The following is a 19,193-nucleotide window of genomic DNA, read 5'->3' on the forward strand; positions in this document are numbered from 1 at the left end:
TCTGTGCTCTCCTGCTGAACCCACTGCACATCCACAGCACAATGCTGCAGCCTGCCCCAAGCACTCCTGAGGCCTCACTGATCTGTAGCCAACCCACCAACCTGCCCTCATACAGTGTCCCAGAGTGGGAGAGCAGCCACACCAACGTGCTACAGCTGAAGATGCTTCTCCTCAAACACATACAACCTGAATCCTCCCGAAGCTTGGTCCCCCACACAGAGATGGCTCTGCCTTGCACTGCCCAGAGAATAAAACTCCATCAGGAAGATCTTGCCCATTAAAAAAAGTGGATATTGCTTTTAAACAGCAGAGCAGAGATGCTGCTTTACAAAGGGGAGGTGGATAAAGCCTATGAGGTAAAGCCATAACTGCTCTCTGCCCTGCCTCTTTGTCCTCATCAATGTGCCCAAGCCCACTGGAAGCCGCAGGAGCTACCCAAGGAACACCATCCCTGACTGCTCATAAAAGCACATCAGCACCTGGTGCTGGTCCCCTCTGAATGGTGATCAGCTGGATGCAGCAGTAGTTCAGGTTTGGCTTCAATGCTGCCAGCCCAAACCACTGCTGCATCCCATGCTGCTACCCCTCACAGGGGACAGCACCTCCAGGAGCAGCCACAGCGAACTTTCACCTCTGGGTGTTGGGTGGGAAATGGAGAAAGGGAAATGTCAAGCAAGACTCCTTTCCCTTCTCACCATCAAGTCTCCCACTGAACACCTGATCCTAACACATTTTCCAGGACAATACTTGGAAAGGATGCAAAGAGCAAATGTACAGGAATAGCGCTCCTTCAGCTCTGGTTTCTCTCTGCACAACTAAGGACAGAGTTTCTTGGTTGGCATCACCCCACTGCAGCCATCTCTCACTCCCCAGTTCATCACTCAGGCTTCTGCCACCAGGCAGATCATTATGAGAAAGCTAAATGAGAATCTACAGTCTCCTTTCACTGCTGAGCAACAACTACACCTTGCTGCAACAATTTCAGAGCCATCTGAAACCATACACAAGTCACCAGGGCAGCCTTCCAAACAGCTTGCTCTTTCTTTCTTTCTCACCCTCTTAACACAGATGTATCAGAGGCACCCACAGGATGCATGCTGCCCTCAGCATCACTGCTTTGCTTTGACTTAACAACACAGTCAACAGCTACTTGGGACTGACTAGCTGTCCACCTTTGAGGAGTAGCTCCTCTTGTTTATTCCTTTTGTGGAAGCAACCACCAATGGGACGCATTAGTACACAGATTCATTAGGATCTCAGAAACACTTTCCAAATTTCAACACTTTCCAGATTTCAACAGTGCCTACTTTAACAGTAAACCAAGCAAAGTTTGTTTTTCAGATGAACAAAGAACATTTTTGGCATATGGATATACTTCGAGAGACACAACATGTACAAGTGGCATCTTCCTGCTGAATTCTGTTCACCTAAACAAGTATCTACTGTTTCCATCAATTCAGAGACAACACAGCTGTAAAAAGGACACCACAACCCATCCTGTGCAATGCTTTGTGACTGAAAAAAATAAACCTCACAGCTCAATTAACAGGTCTCATGTGACACTTAAACACCAAAGAGTGAGGAGAAAATGTTTGTATTCAAAGGGAGAATATAAACTATGTACCTTAGGGAGGGAGGGCCAATGCAAAACATCATCCTAATTTCACATCCCTTTTCTCCCAGTAACTACACTCACTGCCTTCACAAAAGGCTGAAAGTAGGATTCCTTATTATTTTTTTTTGCTTACCAGTTTCTGAATGCTTGTTACATACTTATTAAAGACTTTTAACCACATCTTTACCAAACACTGATTGACTCAAGTTTCTCTCCCATTAATGAAACATAATCCTTTTGTTTTTCAGGCTCATTTCAATTTGGGGTTTTATTCTGCTCTAGCCCAAATAGAACTGTACTGCTGTAACAGCAAACAGGCTGTAATCCACTGAAATAAAAATGGAAACAAAACTCTGCTGATTTCCAAGTAACCATAGATTTCTATCACCATAGAACAGGGTAAAAATGGGATGAGAGTTGGGCTGATTTTAAAAACCTCAATCCCCCTGCCCCCCCATATTCAGCCCCTTCTACTAAGAAATTACTTACAGTAAAGCCCAAAGCAATAGCATCCAAACTGAAGCTCTCTTATCCAGCCTTGCACCAGCCCAAAAAAGCTGCTTCAGGAGCCTGTGCTGTATTCAGGACCTCAACCAAGGTCTACCCAGGTTAGTTTAGTGAGGCCCTGGCTGGTCCACCTGGGGAGCTGCAAACCAGCCACAGCTGCTGGGAAATCACAGCCTGACTTTTAACAATGGAAAACACCATGGTGAAGTTGCTCCTTAAATGTACACTTCTGTATTTATACATTTATAGACACGCTTTTATATTTATACATTTATATATAAAGCTCCTGGCCAAGCTGCTTTGGAGCAAGGCAGGTGTCTCCTGTGCTGTAAACTTCCTCCAATGCTACTTTATCACATCAGGGAAGAGCTAAGTATTGGATAGCTTTCCATTTTGATGACAGGGCTAGGGTGGTGTGCATGCACACAAAACTAAACCTCACAGTCAATCTGTGCTCTTCTCCCGTTACAGACTTCCTTCCCAAGGAATGCCTTGCATCAACTCTCCAGCAAGATTTTGTTTCTCAATGGCTGGTAAAGCTTGGAAACAACAAACAAGCTTCAGATGGTGCTAATGGTCCATTCTGCTGACCATATTCTCAGTTAAATGCATTCATGTGGTTCAAATCTGCAGCGAGATAATTATTCAGCCTATGTGGTAACACAATGCTGACTTTATTTTGTGGCTTGCGAAGAGGTGCCAAAGGCACACAACTGGTTCCAAAAGACTGGATCTGCTTGCTGTAAACATTTCTTAAAATGTCTTAAAAAAAAAAAATTAAGAAAAAAAGAATCTTCCTTCTGTTCGAGTGAGCTTGTGTTTCTCATTTAAGGGAAAATAGGGGAAAAAAAAAGCTACTCACAGCACTGTATCTCTTACATCCCAGGAATCTCAGTACTTATACCTCTCTGAAGGCGAGCAGAACTTCTGATACCTACAAAAGGGGAAAAACTATGTAAGCTGGGGGAAAAAAAGAGGTGAAAATTGCAGACATCCCTTCCACTCTCTGACTGTCAATGTTGTTCTTTTCGCCAACACCCAGGAATGCCGACTGACAGGAATCGCAGCGATCCCCTTCCCCCTGACCACCACTGACAGAAGCAGAATCTGGAAGAGTTGGTCCTCCAGCCCTGTTACAGGAACACAACAAACCCTGGGGCCTCCTGGGGAAAAAAGAATCCACATTTCTTAGGCCAAGCAGACAGTGGGGAGCACTTGCACGCTGATGTCCTAAGACACCACTGCAGTGGTTTGGACTGGAAATACCCACAAAACATCTGCTGCTGCAGACATGCACCAGCACAAGCTCTGTTTGACTACTGGGGACTTGGACAAAATGCATCCAAATTGCATTTTCTCCTCCTTAAAGGGACTCACCTGCTGTGTCCCAGAGCTACAGGTGGCTTTCCTCATTTTTTCCCTAAAGAAATGGGAGAGGAAGGTTTAGCTTCAGCAATTGCAACTGCAGTACTGATACAAAATATTTCACCTTTCACACCTGAGAAACACGATGCCTGCAGGACTGCAAAGAACAGGCAAAGGGAAAATAAATGGTCATGGGACCTCTCTGAGTGAAATCCACACAGCAAAACACCCTGCTAGCTCCTCAAGAAAAGAGGCAGAAGCTTATCGATTGCTTCAACAGCACCAAGAGCACAACCTGCATTTTCATCTCAAGCTGAAGTACTTGAGTTTGAAGCTTCAGGCTCTTGTTATCTGGCCGGAGGAAGGGCAGATTCCTCCCCCAATTCCTTCTCTGGAGTCTTCTGCTCCTTCCCAGCAGGTATAGGAGGGTGTTTTTTGGCTGTTTTCAAAAGAACATACAACTTGATTTCCTGAAAGAACATCATGGCTAGTAGAGGAGCTGGGAGGCCAGGAGCTGTTACACAACCAAACCCATCTTTTAAGAGCTTAGAATAGAAAAAGCTGCATGTTTATTCATAGATAAAAGGGAAGCTGCTTCTCGCTTTGCTCCATCTCAGAGTAAGGCAAAAAATTGCCAGTTTCACTGAATTGCAAAAGAGCAATAAACATACAGGATAGCTGCTGATTTTGTGCTATTTACACCTCCAAAGCTTTTGGACTCAGCTGGCCACCTTCTGCTGCCCTTCCTCTCTCTTTTGAGTTAAATCCTCCACTCTCCCACTGTAGGCTGCAAGCCTGGAGCCAAGTTGTTCCTGTATTTAATGGACTTAGTCCAGTTATCTCATAGCAAAACCACTATCTGAAACCTTGCTTTTTCAACTGCTCCGTCCAACATGCAAAAGTGACTCTGCATCTTGCCAACAGGACCAAAACCACCCCCAGGGATAAAACACTTTAAACGAACAACAAAATCACCTGTAGTGCAACACAGCCCCGTCTTTCCCCTCTAACCTCTAAGCAGATCCCTAACCTCTACTTAGGAAGTTAATTAAAATAAATACATATGTATGGTGCTTTTGCTTCTTAGGACTATCTAATGAGCCTTACAATTTTTGGTGCTTTTCCTAAAGACCCTGCTGGTGAAGTTTCTGTGATGATCCCTGCTTTTGGAAATGTAAAGCAGAAAGACATCTCCAGGGTGATTAAATCCAGCCCCTTGCTGGTGTAATAATGCACAATCCTCTTCAGAAAGCGTGTAAAAAGTTTCTACTCCTTGTGGCTATGAGAATATGATTTGGGTTTAACACAACAGCTCAGAAAGAAGTTGGTAATATATGCATATACACATATATACATACATATTTCACATCTTTTAAACAATTTAATGGTTTTGGGAGATCTGCTGCTTTTGAAAGCCTGGAGTTAGCTACGATTCTACAATTCTATGATTCAATGGTGAAATCGTAGAATCATAGAATGGTTTGGGTTGGAAAGGACCTTAAAGTCATCCAGTTCCAACCTCCTGCCATGGGCAGGGACACCAGGTTGCTCAAAACCCTATTCAGCCTGGCTTTGGACACCGCCAGGGATGGAGCATTCACAACTTCCCTAGGCAACCCATTCCAGTGCCTCACCACGCTCACAGTAAAGAACTTCTTCCTTATATCTAACCTGAACTTCCTCTGTTTAAGTTTAAACCCATCACCCCTTGTCCTATTGCAACAGTCCCTGATGAAGAATCCCTCTCCAGCATCCTTGTAGGCCCCTTTCATATACTGGAAAATTGCTATGAGGTCTCACCACATTCATAGAGAAATGCAATTGTTTTTTTGCAACAGGTATGTAATTACTAATGAAAACTCTTGCCCAAGTTTGTTTGTCCTGAGCATCCCTGTGTTGGCAGCTCTTGAGCAGTCTCCCGTGGGGGCACGCTTACTCCAAGCCAGCTCAAGGCAGAGGAGGCAACTCTCCTTGCTATGAAAGCATCATGTCCCTGAAACGCATCACAACTCCAGGATCAGGTGAATTCAGACCAGACCTCCCCACTCCACAGGAGAGCATCCATGCAGGTATCACGTCCTCGCTTACATGAGCCATGCCACACAAACACCCGCAGACTCATGGACAACAGCCTGGGAGATCTGTATCTGCTGGTCCTTGTACACATACAAAACAGATGATGGTGGTTCATGAATTACCACACCCCACCTGGTTCACAGGAATAGCTTGTGTCTAACAACACATGGCAAAACAAAGCAAAATGAAGATTTTTTTAAAACACTTTAGTCAAGTACATCACTTGAGAAACACCGGCACTCGCACGGTTTCTGCCCCCCAAACACCACAGCAGTCAGCACCTGAAAATGGGATTCGTTTGCTTGGTTCGCCATGAAATTGCTCACAAAAAAAGATTGCCAAGATACCTTGAGTGAGCTAAAATGTAAATCTCAAGCTGCTGTTAGGGCTGGGAAGAGAAATAACGGTACTTTTTAGCTGCTTGACAGAAAAGTTCCTTTGAGACTCTCAACCTACAGAAATGATCAATTTTGCAAAAAAACATTTTACAGACAGAAATGGAGTTGGGAGCCCTGAAAGCGCTTGGCTTTCCCCAGCTGCGCTCAAAACGAAGCAAAACAAACCCCAAACTCCTCCCCACCTCTTTTCCTGAAAGATGCCAACTTTATGGTTTAAAACCTGTGGTCAGACAAAAGCATCGCTGATGGGCAGGTCATGCCAACCCTCTGCATCCCCATGAGGCTTTGGTGCTTCTCCCCCATCACTGCCATTGACCTATCCCCATGGCCTGCCTGGCTCAATGCCCAAAATGTGCTGGCTCAGGCAATGGGTCAGGGCAACTTTCTTCATTAAGCTAATGAGCCCGGGGATGCTGCTTTCCTCTGCTGGCTCAGTGGGGCAGGAACACAGCGAGGCTGGCAGCTACCCGCCACGTCCCTGCTCCTCCTAGCTTATACCTAGATTTCCCTAAAAGCTACCATGATCAAAATTACCACCTTAGCGATCTGAATTACTTCTAACACTAGAGTAGAAATGCCTTCTATTGAATTAAATATGCACAGCTGTGTCGGAAATGGGGGGTTTGCAGCCCGTAGATTGCAGACTGTTATTACAGCGTGATTAGCAGATACAAGTGTTCCTGAAAGTCGTCTGTCTTCACAGGCTGAAAAAAACAGTTATCCCAGCAGATTCTGAGTACCCCATCAGGTCCTGGCTGCTGGTCCAGTCCTTGTTAAACATTCACCAAACCTGGCAGACTTAGCATAAGGGAGCAATGTGCTCACGAGCATCCTTCCCTTCAACACCTTTTTTAAAGCTAATAAAATTAATCCATCCCTGCCCCCATCTCTATGACAAATGCACAAAACACAATCCAGAGATTCCATCAAATACCTAAACAGGCAGTAAGAAAGCTACTAAAACACCCTGAAGTGAAAGCACACAGAACCCGTGTAGATGGTGATGCTTGGAGAGGCCTGGGGATATCCCTCACCCCTCTCCATCCCCAGCAGTCTTACCCTTACCCCACTTGGTGCTAAGGGACCTTTCTCCAGCCTTTTGAACGAAGATGAAACAGGGATGGGTATTTCTACCCCACAGCCTGGGAAAACCACTGGCACCAACCTGGAAAACACAGAGTAGGAGGTTCCTGCCAAGGGTCACCTTCTCCACCTCAGCAGTGTGACAAACACTTGCATGAGGTCTTAATGCTGCACCATTTGCAGGTACCTGTGAGCAGAGGCTGTCCCAAGGCCACAGCACTCTGCAGCCCCCAGCCTTTGGTTCCCTCAGGAAAGCGTCTACAAGCTACAGGAATGGATCAAACCCCTCTTTGCAATGACTTCTTGCAATGCCAGCTGCTTTTGGAAGTATCTGGAAGCACGAGTGAAGACCAAGTAACAGCAAAATAAGAGTAAATGAGAGCTGAGGTTGTACAGCCTTTCTGCACATCAGTTTCCATTGTTAAATTTAGCTCATCGGGAACCAGAGCACTGACCAAAATGAAAGAGAATGGGAAAGCATTGCACAAAGTGGATTATATTTGCTTTTCAACACATCCCCCAGCTGTGGATGTCAGCAGAGAAAGGTATACTACATTCTTTTCTATCTCCTTAACTGTTCTTAGCTTCCTTCAACAAATCAAAGTGCTTTCTTGAGGGGTGAGAAATCTCAGTATTGTATATTATTTTGGCAGCAAGGGCTTTGAAGCAAGAAGAAGAATGCTTGATCACAAAAGAAAATTCAACCAGAGTGAGCTATGTCCTGTATGGTTCTGGCCAACAGAAAGTTCATCATTATTTTATCTGGCTTTTAGTAGGGTTGAACTATTCCACTTTATTCCTCTTAAACCCTGCATTTCAGACTGCCACTCTCTGCTTATTTACCTACTTGTCCATAGTGATGAGCACATTGGAAAACAGTTGTTAGACCCTCCTCTGTCAAAACCATGATTAATAACCGTTTTCCAACACAGTGGTTGCTACAGTAGCACTGCTGTAGGACGCTTTTGCTGCCCGACGTATGTACAGCAATAACTTTAATTTTCAAACAACCGAGCTGTGGATGGTTCATCTGATAATTAATTATCAACATCACGGGATGTCCAGTCATAGAATCACAGAATCCTTCACTTGAAAAGGACCTGTAAAATCATCAAGTCCAACCGGTAATTTAACACTGACAAGTCCACCACTAAACCATGTCCCTAAGCACGATCTACTCATCTTTTAAATACCTCCAGGGATGGTGACTCCATCACTTCCTTGGGCAGCCTGTTCCAATGCTTGACAACCATTTTGAGACGAAATTTTTCCTACTATCCAATCTAAACCTCCCCTGGTGCAACTTGAGGCTATTTCCCCTCATCCTATCACTTGTTATTTGTGAAAAGAGATTGACCCCCACCTCACTACAACCTCCTTGCAGAGAGCTGGAGAGAACAGTAAGGTCTGTCCTGAGCCTCCTTTCTCCAGATTAAGCAACCCCAGCTCCCTCAGCTCTTCCTCATAATACTTGCGCTCCACACCCTTCACCATCTTCATTGCCCTTCTCTGGACCCACTGTAGCACCTCAATGTCTTTCTTGCAGAGAGGGGCCTAGAACTGAACACAGGATTCGAGGTGCAGCCTCACCAGTGCTCATTACAGGGGGACAATCACTTCCCTGGCCCTTCTGGCCACACTACTGCTGATGCTGTTGGCTTCTTGGCTGCCTGGGCACAAGATGGCTCATCCTCAGCTGGCCATCAACCAACACCCCCGCCGTTTCTTTTGGGCAGCCTTCCAGCCACTCAATCCCACAGCACTGCAGTCCCTGTGTTCAGATCCATCCAGGTGTCATCATACAAGCTTGCTGAAGGGAAGTGGTGTATGCTGTACCCAGGGGACATAGCCAAGAATCACACCCTCCTCTCCCCTCCAAATGCCCTTACTCACAACAACAGCAGTGCTATAGAGGAAAAGACCAACAGAGCGAGAGACAGAACTGAAGCAAACAATACAAAAACATGCTAACCCACCTCAGGCCCCACGGTCTAAATGCATGTGCCAATTTGGAAAGGACGGAGGTCATCATTCCAGACTGCCTGTAAGAGGTATCACTAAGGCTGATAGGGCAAGCCAAGTGAGCAGCAGCCCATCAGCACAACTTCATGTGTGCACAGCACTACTTGACCGGGACTGCAGCCAGAAACATCACTAACTACATTCACTGCTTACATCTACTGTCAGAGTGACACAAGTTAAAGCCTCCCAGTACTGCTGTTAGGTTTGTCCTGGTGTCTCCAGTTTCAGCCTGCTTTCCCCACCACATGACCCAGCCCAACAGCAGACACTCTCTTCTCCCACTCTTAATTCATTCCCTCTTTTGTTTCCCTCAACCCTCAAGCTGAAAATCAAAAGACAACTTAAAAGGAAAAACAAAAAAAAGACTGATGAAGGCCAGGCAGCAACTACATTTTGCTGTTATAAAAATAAATACAAGAGGAAGGGGTTTTCCTTTTCCGGCTGCTCAGACCATTCCTACTTTTGGCTGTAAGCACCCATGTGTTTGCAAATTCCTGCCAAACACAGCAGCCGTCAGTGAAAAAGTGGTACAAGAAACAAAATGAGCACAGGGTGTAAATATAAAGCAAGAAAGCACTTTGCTCCTTTCAAATAACTGTGTTTGTGCTTCATTCCCTTCTGAAGACCAGCGAGTGCTGCTCAGTGTTACCGAGTCTCTTATTTTCAGTAAGAGCGTTCATATATCCGTATCTGGAAGTTAAGTGAGATACACCTGGGTCAGCATCCCCTACATTCATGCGACGTGACCTATTTTCAGCTGCAAAGAGGCCATAGGAAAGGTTGATGGACTGCCCTACACATACGTTGCCACAGGGTCCTGGTGAGTGCTGAGCTCCAGCTCTTTCCTCACTGCAAACTCCTGAAGCAGCCTGTTGGAGAGGAACCTATCCCAGGATATGTGCCTGCCTGCTGCACTTGCTCCCCAGCCCCATAGCCCCCAGTGCCCACACTTCTGTCCCCCCCATGCTCCAGTAAACACAGTCGAGAGGGGAAAGTCTGCACACACCAAGCACTGAACGACAGCATCCAACCCCGAGGACCAGAAAAGCATATGGAAATCCCCACAAAGCAGCTGTTTTGTGGCATTTTCTCCCTATCCTGGGGATAGCCAGCACAGCCTGGCTGCTGCAGCTGCTTATTCTGTTAAGACTGGGTAGATTTGGGCCCATCCTTCCCCTCTAGCTAGACTTTAACAAAGGGATGGGAGACAACTTTCTCCTTACAGCCTGCCAGTCTCACGGCCTCACAAATCTGTCCTTTCCATCTAGTACCTTCACTGTGATTATGTCTGCATTGAATGCTGATGTGTTATGCTTCCAGGTCCATAGCACTGAACAGCCTGGGATGGGGATGTTTTTAGGAGCCAAAGCAGAACAGATTCAGACACTGTGTATCTGAGTCCTGCAGACCCAAGAGCTATACTGGAATCAAGATTTGGGTCCTACGTATACTGGAATACATCTATGGCAGCAGATGCTTTTTACAGCTTTCTACCTGATTCAGGATCCAGGGCACAATTACGTTTCTGAGAGTGAATCCTGCTATTGGGATACACCTTTGCCACTCACTCCAGTACGAGCAGATTTGAAGCAAGGAAGATAAAATGCAATTCACATCCTACTGTGAAGAGCTGTTCAGGAGAAATGCACTTTCACCCTTTAAAATTCAGACAAAACCAGATTTCATACAAAATTTATCCTATCCTTCCTCATAACCAGCAACATGACATTGATTTCTTCCGCCTCATGATATATTTAATGAGGGGGAAAAAAAGGTTCACGTGCACACCCCTTTCTCCAGTGCTCCTTGTTATTCCTCCAGAACAATTCTTCAAAGCTGCCGAGATCACTGTATGTTACCTCCTTTTTGAAGGATCACATACGCTGCATCAAAAAGCATGCAAGAAAAGTTCTAGGGCATGAAACCAATTTTTGCACACTTTTATCTGGGTCAGCTTTTCCATTGATTCTACAAATACCACATCGTCTTTATTTTTTTCTTTAAAGCTAAGGCTTTATTAGTTTAAAAAGAAGAAAAAGAGAACATCAAAACTTAAGTCAAATATTCATCCGAGCCAAGGATTAGTTTTGTTGGGTGACTCCAAATCAAGAAAGTAGGTATATATATATACATAGATATAAAATAAAGTGTAACTAACAGTGAAAGAGCATCTGGATTGATTTCTGAAGTCAGTAAATGCCCTCTCCCCATACTGCTGCTGTTTTCAGTAAATACTATTTAACATCTTTGCTGTTAGGTGTACAAAACTTAGAGAGCTGACAACATGTAGGAAAAATCTGCCAAGTTTTCCTCCATGGTTATGAACTATTTGGCGCAGCCTTCAGCTTTGCTTTACGTTGTTTCATCAATCCAATGTGTGTCTTGAGGCGCTCTGAAACAGAAATAATAAATAAGAACTGGTGTCGGGTGACAAAGGGCTGGATCCTGTCTTCAGAGGAGATGACTTGTTGCAGACAGCATAAAGGTCTCATATCGGCTTCACCTGTACACATGGGTGGGAAATGGATAAAGGACACTTCTAGAAGCATGCCTACAAACAGGTGACAGTTTGTAGTAAGAGCAACTCATACAATTCGCTTGCAATCCACATGACAGCAGAAAAAACCAAAGTAGTTGGGAATTCTAATTAACTTCTGGTGAAAACGGCCAATGAACCGGCTCTCCAGTGTGCTTCCAGGAGTCCTTTCACTTTTCAGAGATGCTTTTGCATATTTTGGTAGTGGTGTGATGCTGGCAGTAACAACACATTGCCCAAGAGCCTGATTAGCAAGCGCACTTCTGCTGGAAGCCGGGCATCCGCTTTGGCAAGACCAAACACAGGGACCCAGCACATAGCGAGTGGGGCCATTTGCACTTCCCATTCAGAACCTGAGAGGGGTCTGACTAAGCCACGCATTGCTTTCCTGGCTCTGGGATGCCCATCTGGCACACTCGAGATCCAGAGGATCATCAGGAGGATCCCTCAGTCTTTTTATATTCCATTTTCCCAGCCTGCAGAGCTGGGATGGAAAGATGAGTAATCATTTCCACTGCACCCATTGTGTAACACAAACAAAACCCCCAGCCTGACAGACTTCTGATATGCAAACGATTACAGCCAAACATTTTCTTGCCACAGTTTTACCCAATTAAGCCTTGCTGTCATTAGGGGCACTGTGCCAGTCCTGCACTAGGCTGCTGGATGCTGCCTCCAGCATTGCACATCTGTAACTAAAGAGCTGCAGACAAGTGAGCTGTGCTCACTGCAGTCCCCTCACTCAAGGCGACCCTCCTTCAAGCACCCCACCCTGCTGTACGCCATCCACCACTGAAGTGCAGTTCTTAATATACAAGAATTGCAAGAATTGTTGCTATATTACACCTCAACTTCTCTCCTCCCCCATGCATTAACTAGATGCTCGAAGCTTTGCAACCTTTCCAAGAAAATGCCTTGAAAAATAAGACAGGGGAGCTCACGTTAAATAGGGAAATGAAAACTCAGTGCTAGCTGCCCCGGAAAAGTAGGCCAGGCTTCTCTCGACCAAATCTCCAGGTATCTCCGAATGGCACAATTCTTAAAATATGCTCAGTCTGATGAGAAGCTGGCTCGCAGCTCTTGCTACACTTGGAGCATTAGGAGTGAATCTGAAATCAAACAGGCACAATCATTTTTGAAAGAAACCTCCAAATGCAGGGCTGCTCGCTGAACCCCTGCCCTGGCTTGCTCTCCCATCCCAAAACACACTGAGACATCACCTTGGGAAAGCCAAACTTGGTACCAACAGAGGTGCCAACACCTCTTTCAACCAGCACTGAAACTGGCTGCGAACCCCAAATTCCCAAGGTTTCTGTCTGCTGGCAGCCATCCTGCTCCTTCCCAAGGCTGGGCTCTAGTGCCAGCCTTGATGGGAGATGTGACGTGGATGGCAGAGGGGAAAGTGGAGGGACAACCGGCTGATGGACCTCCCTGCTGGGAAGGCAACCACATAGCAGATCTTAACACAAACACATATCCCATCCTAACAGGACTTCCCTTGGGGAATGTTTCTTTTCCTTGCGTGCCACATTCCAGGCCCTCTCCATTCACTTGCTTCATTTGTTCATGCCTTATTAGTGGTGAGAAGCCAAGCCCTACTCACCCTCCTTGCTCCAGCTAGTGACTGTAAAAAGCAGGACTGAGTAAGCAGCAAGTACTTTCCCCTCCTCTCCTTTACACTGGGGGGAAACAAGGGCTGCTTTCCTTTAGCTGCCTTCCTCACCCTCCTCTCAACTATCACCCCACCATAATGAATTTAATATGGGAAGTGCTCATCTTCTTATTATGGATGAGATAAAGCAAGACTGATAGCTCGGATTTATTTATGTTACCTCAGTTTAAGCTAAGGCTGCAGCTTTGCAAGTTTGCAAATCCAGCTTTGTTGTGCACATTACTCAGCTGAAACCACCATGTCCTAGCAATGCAAAGTGCTGAGTGGCTATGAACCCCCAGCAGACCCCAGTGGCTGGGCACTGGTGCTGAGCAGCGTATTACCTCTGCAGTCACTGGTGGCTGCCATTTCTGCACCGGGATGATGGCCATGGTGCTGCAATGCCCATGGAAGTGGGCTGGGCTCCGGCTCCCATTGCCACCAGGTCACCCTGCTAACTCATCCCACACCCTCAGATGTGCATTTTGGCTGCTTACTAACACCTAATTTAAATATTGAGGTCACTGTGCGGCAAATATACATGGTTTTGTGCCTGTGCTCTTGCATGTGGGCTTCAATGAACAGGTCACCCATCCATCATGTGGGCTTCAATGAACAGGTCACCTGTCTGTCACCATTTTGGTCACCCGTCCCATGACAGGTCATAATATGTGAGGCACTTCATCCTCTTCAATGGAACTATCAGGCAAGTGGATAATGTTTGAATAGGTTGAACCTGAATGGACTCTCTTAAGCTGAATTCAGAAATTACTACAGGCAAATATAGTCAGAGAGCACTGGAGAAAGTGACTGGTAATGCTCACACGTATACAGAATCCTAGAAGAGTTTGCCTAAGAAGGGGCCTTTAGAGGTCATCTAGTTCAACTCCCCACATACATACCATCTCTCAGTGAAGAGAACGGTGGCTTTGAAGTACTGTGTATAAAGCAAGTTAAATAAACAACTTTAAATTAAATAAAGCTGAGCAACCCTCCAAATCCAGGCAGGGTAGTTTGGGTCTTTTTACCCTGTCCTTTGTGTATCTTCAAAGTGGTCTCTGAAACTGGTCATAATTTTGCCACCGGCTTTCTTCACAACACTTTCGGACAACTTCTGAATAACTGGGAAGCAGCACAGCAACATCCACCAGAACGTTCTCCACTGTCCAAAGGCAAACTGCACAGCATGGATTTAATTTTTATTCATATACTTGTATTTTCCATATTGAATGTGTGGTCTAAGCGAAAATCTCAGCCAGAGTCTCCACTGCCTTCATCCAAACTCAGCCATGAGCCTACTGAAACAATCAGGATCCCACTTAGGCCCCAGAATCCCTTTTATTTAGAGCACTTTGCCTTACAAGGAGCTCTGTAATGCCCCGTTCAGACACGCACAGTGATCAGGCATTTTATTCTTGATAGAAGCTGTATTAAAATGTTTTTCTACTGTTCTCAGCGGGGTTTCACATTTTGCATGACACTGCAGACATTGTCTGCAAGAAGCTATAAATCTTGACTGCATACAACTACCCTAAATCTAGAGCATCCACAGACCAAATTTGACCCCTAGAATCAAGAAGCTCAAATCATCTCTACTGCAAAATAAAGGCAGAATTTGGTCCTGGAAGCTTAAGGTTGCTCCTCAGTTCACAGCAGAGCCTAACTGGAAATCTGTCAAGTTTCTAGTCAGCACCTCAAATAGCCTTGTCAAGTTGTACAATCAGCAAGAAGCAGCCAAGGCAGGGTTTTATTGTCAGGGAATGTAAACAAATAGCAGGCAGCGCTGCTCATCTATCTCAGGTTGGTGCACATAATTTTAATTAAAGCATTTATGTAAATACAGATGCAAATTAGGTTCAGTATAGCATCTAGCTATCAGATGCTACACTATACTATCAGAGCCCTGAGGCTACTGGCAAATTATCAGCATGAGCTTTCATGATGGGAAAGCACCAAGTCCAGTGTTGGTTCAAACGCTGTATATCTTATTTGGTTCAAATTGGCAGTAAGATGCCATATTGGTCCATACATAAGAAGTTAAACAGCCTTCTATTTGAAAAAGAGCTCTTAGGAGGTAAACCAACATCATTAGAACCCATCCTTTAGACAGCCCGTGTCTAGCAAGAAAAAAAACCCTTTCCGCATTTCTGCAACACCTATCAAAGGAACTCAAAGCGCCTCTGAAATGTTAATTAATCCATACTCTCCCCAAGGGAGATCTATTTTAAAGACGGTTATATGGAGACTGCATTCATCTCTCATTTGCCAAAGGTTCACAGGAGGGAAAGCCACAGAGATGAAATCTGGACCTAGGAGCCTTGATTCCCTGCTCCTCCATGTTCTTACCACAAGACCTCCCTCCCCAAAAATCACAAGAACTTGCTCACACCAGAGGTGCGAACCTCTTTGGCCTAGATATCCCTGCCTCAAAGTAGTGTTAACTTCAGAACCTTTTTAAAACTGCGAAGGCAACTACATGACAAGAAAATTAAGGGAAAACAAATCACAAGGGGAGGAAAAAAAACTAAAACCAACTTTCGAAAATTGAAGGAATCTCTGGATCATGCTGGAAGGATCTTATCTCTGGAAAATGAAAAGGTATGCCCAAAATAATGTTCACAGCAATATCAGCATCAACTTCTGCTGACTATTCCTTCACTCAAGGTGCACTTCCACCTTTACAGCCTTGCAAGTGGAGCTCAATCCGCCTTCTTTCAGAACCCCCCACTAAGACCAACTCTTGGAAAGAGCCAATAGCTCCTAAGGCTTAAGAGCACACTTAACTAGATCAACATCAATGAAGCTTAAGCACATGCATAATATTTTCCCTGTAATACCCTTGCAAATTTCCCAGGATATGGATTTCCCACCGGCACTGAATGAAGTGAAATCACATTTCCAATTTCTTCAGAATAGATGCAGAATTGCCTGGAAACAATTGCTATTACTATTGACAAAAAACAGGAGGAGGAAACACAGTAAGGTTTGGAGTCACAGAGGTACATTCACAGCGTGACAAAACGTGACACATACATGACATATCATTACTGTGACAACATTGTTTGGAAGATGTGTAACCACTATTTTGTAAGCATATGGTCATACACTGGCCCCTTCCTGTGCTCAACATTAAAAACAAAACAGAGGGACAGGAGCTAAAGGCACCAAGCCACAGACTGGCCTGTTTGCATTCCTTTGCCCTGATATCAGTTATAATGGCTGCACATTCATTTAAGTGCTTTGCTTATTGACTTATTTATTTTCCTTTAGCATTTTGCTTCCAAAACCAACCCCCAACAGACAGGTAAAAATAGCAAGTGTTGGTTTTTAATGCTGGCTAGCCGGTATCAATTCCTACAGTAACGGTGAGTTCTCGGCTGCAGGGTGAGTGTGAAGAGGAGGAATGGGGAATGCAGATGTAATTAAGGACACTGCACTGAGGTCCTATCTCCTGTGATCTATTGGAATGGGCTAAACATAAGTGTTCATACCCTGGGAAGCTGGGCATCCCTGCTCTCCATAGCTAGGAAGAGAACTGGCGCATATATCTATACAGCAAATGCCGCAGATCAGTCACATTTCAGGCTCAGCTCCTCTATAGCATGTCTGCATCTTGACTGGACCCTGCTCTAGGAAAATCATCTCCCCCTTGCAGGCAGAAAAAATGCCAAGTTTCACTGGGGGGAAAGCCTGTTACAAAAGGTGAGACACCATTCTTATTCTGGGAGAAAACCAAGTTGAAATCACAGCTTGGCCGTGTATTTGTTTCAAGTCAGAACCCACACTCCTCATGGAGGCAAAGCTGGCCATCTCAATGCTTTCTTGTTTATAATTGCATCTCAAAAGACTTTTATCTGATCAGAGCCTTAACTGGGCAATTCCAATAGACTGAATGATTGCACTGGTTTTGCCAAAGGCAGTGACTTTAAAAGTACAAGCAAACAGACAAATAAGAGGCTTGCAGGTCTAATGTATCCGTTGTCATCTGTGACACTCAGCTGCCACATCTTTAGGGACCCATTCAGAAATTGGTGTATCCTATACTGTACTGAGAAGCCAAGCTATTCAGGTAGCAATGCATAACCCAGGGACAGGGTTCACCAGAGCAAAAGGAGAAACAAGAGGGTATGGTGCCAGCCAGGCTATGGAAAAGGAGGTTCTAATTCTCTGCCTGATCCTGCATAAACCATTTTTATTCTTCAGTGCTTCTACACCTAATTCTTGTAACAAAACTTTTCAATACAATATTTCTATTTACTAACTATTTTAAAATATTTCTATTTACTAATATTACAACTATTAGGATGCAAAAGATCCAAGCAGGTACCGGGTGCTTGCATTTTAAGGGAGGTGGGATAAAATAAGCACCAACAAACTGCTCTCTTCCCTGCTTCTCCACAGAGGCTGGGGATGACCTTGTGTTTTTCTCGAGCAAAGAAATGTGTAACTAAAAGGCTGGGGCGGAAGAGAGGAGCAGTTATTTCTCCAAAGGACCTGTAGTAGCAGTGTAACAACATAAGCTCTTGAAGGGAAACAAGGATTAAAACTAACTGTGCAACGACAGGGTAGATGGTAAAAACCCAACAGAGTTACACATCTTTTCTGACTCAGGGGGTGAATCTGGGCTAGGAGGAGGTAAGGGGGTTGCTCTGCTGAAGAGGTAAACTTGCGCCTTGTTTCCTCTGTCCGCATATTTTTCCACTTTTTATTTTTGGATCTTGCAACATTATCCAGCATGAGATGGCACAGAGCTAGAATAGCAGCTGCCGTGCCCCGCTGCGGAGCACGTCGGGAACATCAAAACCACCCTGCAAAGGAACGATGAGAACCTGCAACGTTAAAATGTGCCTTTCACCTCTGTTTTATTTGAGGAGGATCTGAAAACACCCCGTTAGAAATTCACAGGAACTACAAACCCAGAAGCACTCCAGCAGCAGAGGAACACCCATGTAACCTTGTTGAAATGCTACACGGCAGATAGGGCTCTAGCAGCAAAGCTCTGGTCTACAAGAGCCCAGCAGGCTGGACAAAGGGTGGATTCCCCAGCGTATGTACACCGTGCCTCTGTGCCTCAGGGCTGTGCCAGCATGGCTGTGTGGCTCAGGAATCACACCTCTTCACACTTCCTGGCCAGTACAGCTTTGCTGGCAGAACTCTGTAGTGTAGGCATGGCTTAACCCCAAGCTATTTTCAGAAGAAGGGGCGATGCAAGCTAACTTCCCAGCATACACGACAACCCACGTAACACAAAATCCAGCCTTTGAACCTTTCCATACAGAGCTGCTCAGTCCACTGGAGGTGGCAACCATCACATGTTGTCAAGCAAGTTAAGATGCTGATGCCCTGTAAGAAATGGTTTTATAAGAAGCCCAACAGGACAGTTTTCATTGATATGCAAACTCTAGATGAGTGCTGTTTTGGTCCCCATCACATCATGTTAGTGTGGATGGACCCAATTATGCAAGCATGACAGTTGCAAGGCAAATTTGCACTCCTTAAGCCAAAGCAAGCACAATACAAATAAACAGCATCAATGGCAAAAATGAGAAAATAACACATCCCAAAGAACAATTAAATTCTTCTGAAAAGTCCAAGGTTAGCAAGTCTTGCAGGACAGCTTCATCCCAGACTCATCCGAGAGCAGTTTTATTTGGCTGGCTGTCCTGTTCCCCCCATTTCTACCCATGAACTATAAGGCTGGTTTTGCCCTTTCTTCTTCTTAATTTTAGGCTTAGATCACATTTTCCTGAGTCAGAATTTACCGTGAACCAAAGTGGCTGTTGGCTGGAGTACCCACCAATTTAAAAGTACATGAAAATGTAAGCTATACTTCCAAACCTGGTTACCTCCGCCCTTAAGGACACAAGATGCAGCTTGGTTTCTACCATGAATGCTGGAGACCCACAAGTCCCTGTGAAGTACTGACACCTCACTGATCAC

At 45.0% G+C, this 19,193-nt stretch overlaps 1 protein-coding gene across 4 annotated transcripts in view; it reads right to left on the minus strand.

The window, feature by feature from the left end:
- Positions 1-19,193, minus strand: part of ZHX2 (zinc fingers and homeoboxes 2) — a 75,773-nt gene that overhangs the window by 40,129 nt on the left and 16,451 nt on the right. For 2 of the 4 annotated variants that reach the window (XM_061447787.1, XM_061447786.1), the window contains exon 2: positions 2,985-3,056. The exons of the other annotated variants lie outside the window; for them this stretch is intronic. The gene's annotated coding sequence lies outside the window, so the exon portion shown is untranslated. The remainder of the gene's footprint in view (positions 1-2,984; positions 3,057-19,193) is intronic. 4 annotated transcript variants of the gene reach the window in all.

This window comes from Pezoporus flaviventris, unplaced genomic scaffold (assembly GCF_033815535.1).
Source record: "Pezoporus flaviventris isolate CSIRO_AGI_PZ_B2104156 unplaced genomic scaffold, CSIRO_AGI_Pfla_v1 ptg000007l, whole genome shotgun sequence".
NCBI lineage: Eukaryota > Metazoa > Chordata > Aves > Psittaciformes > Psittacidae > Pezoporus > Pezoporus flaviventris.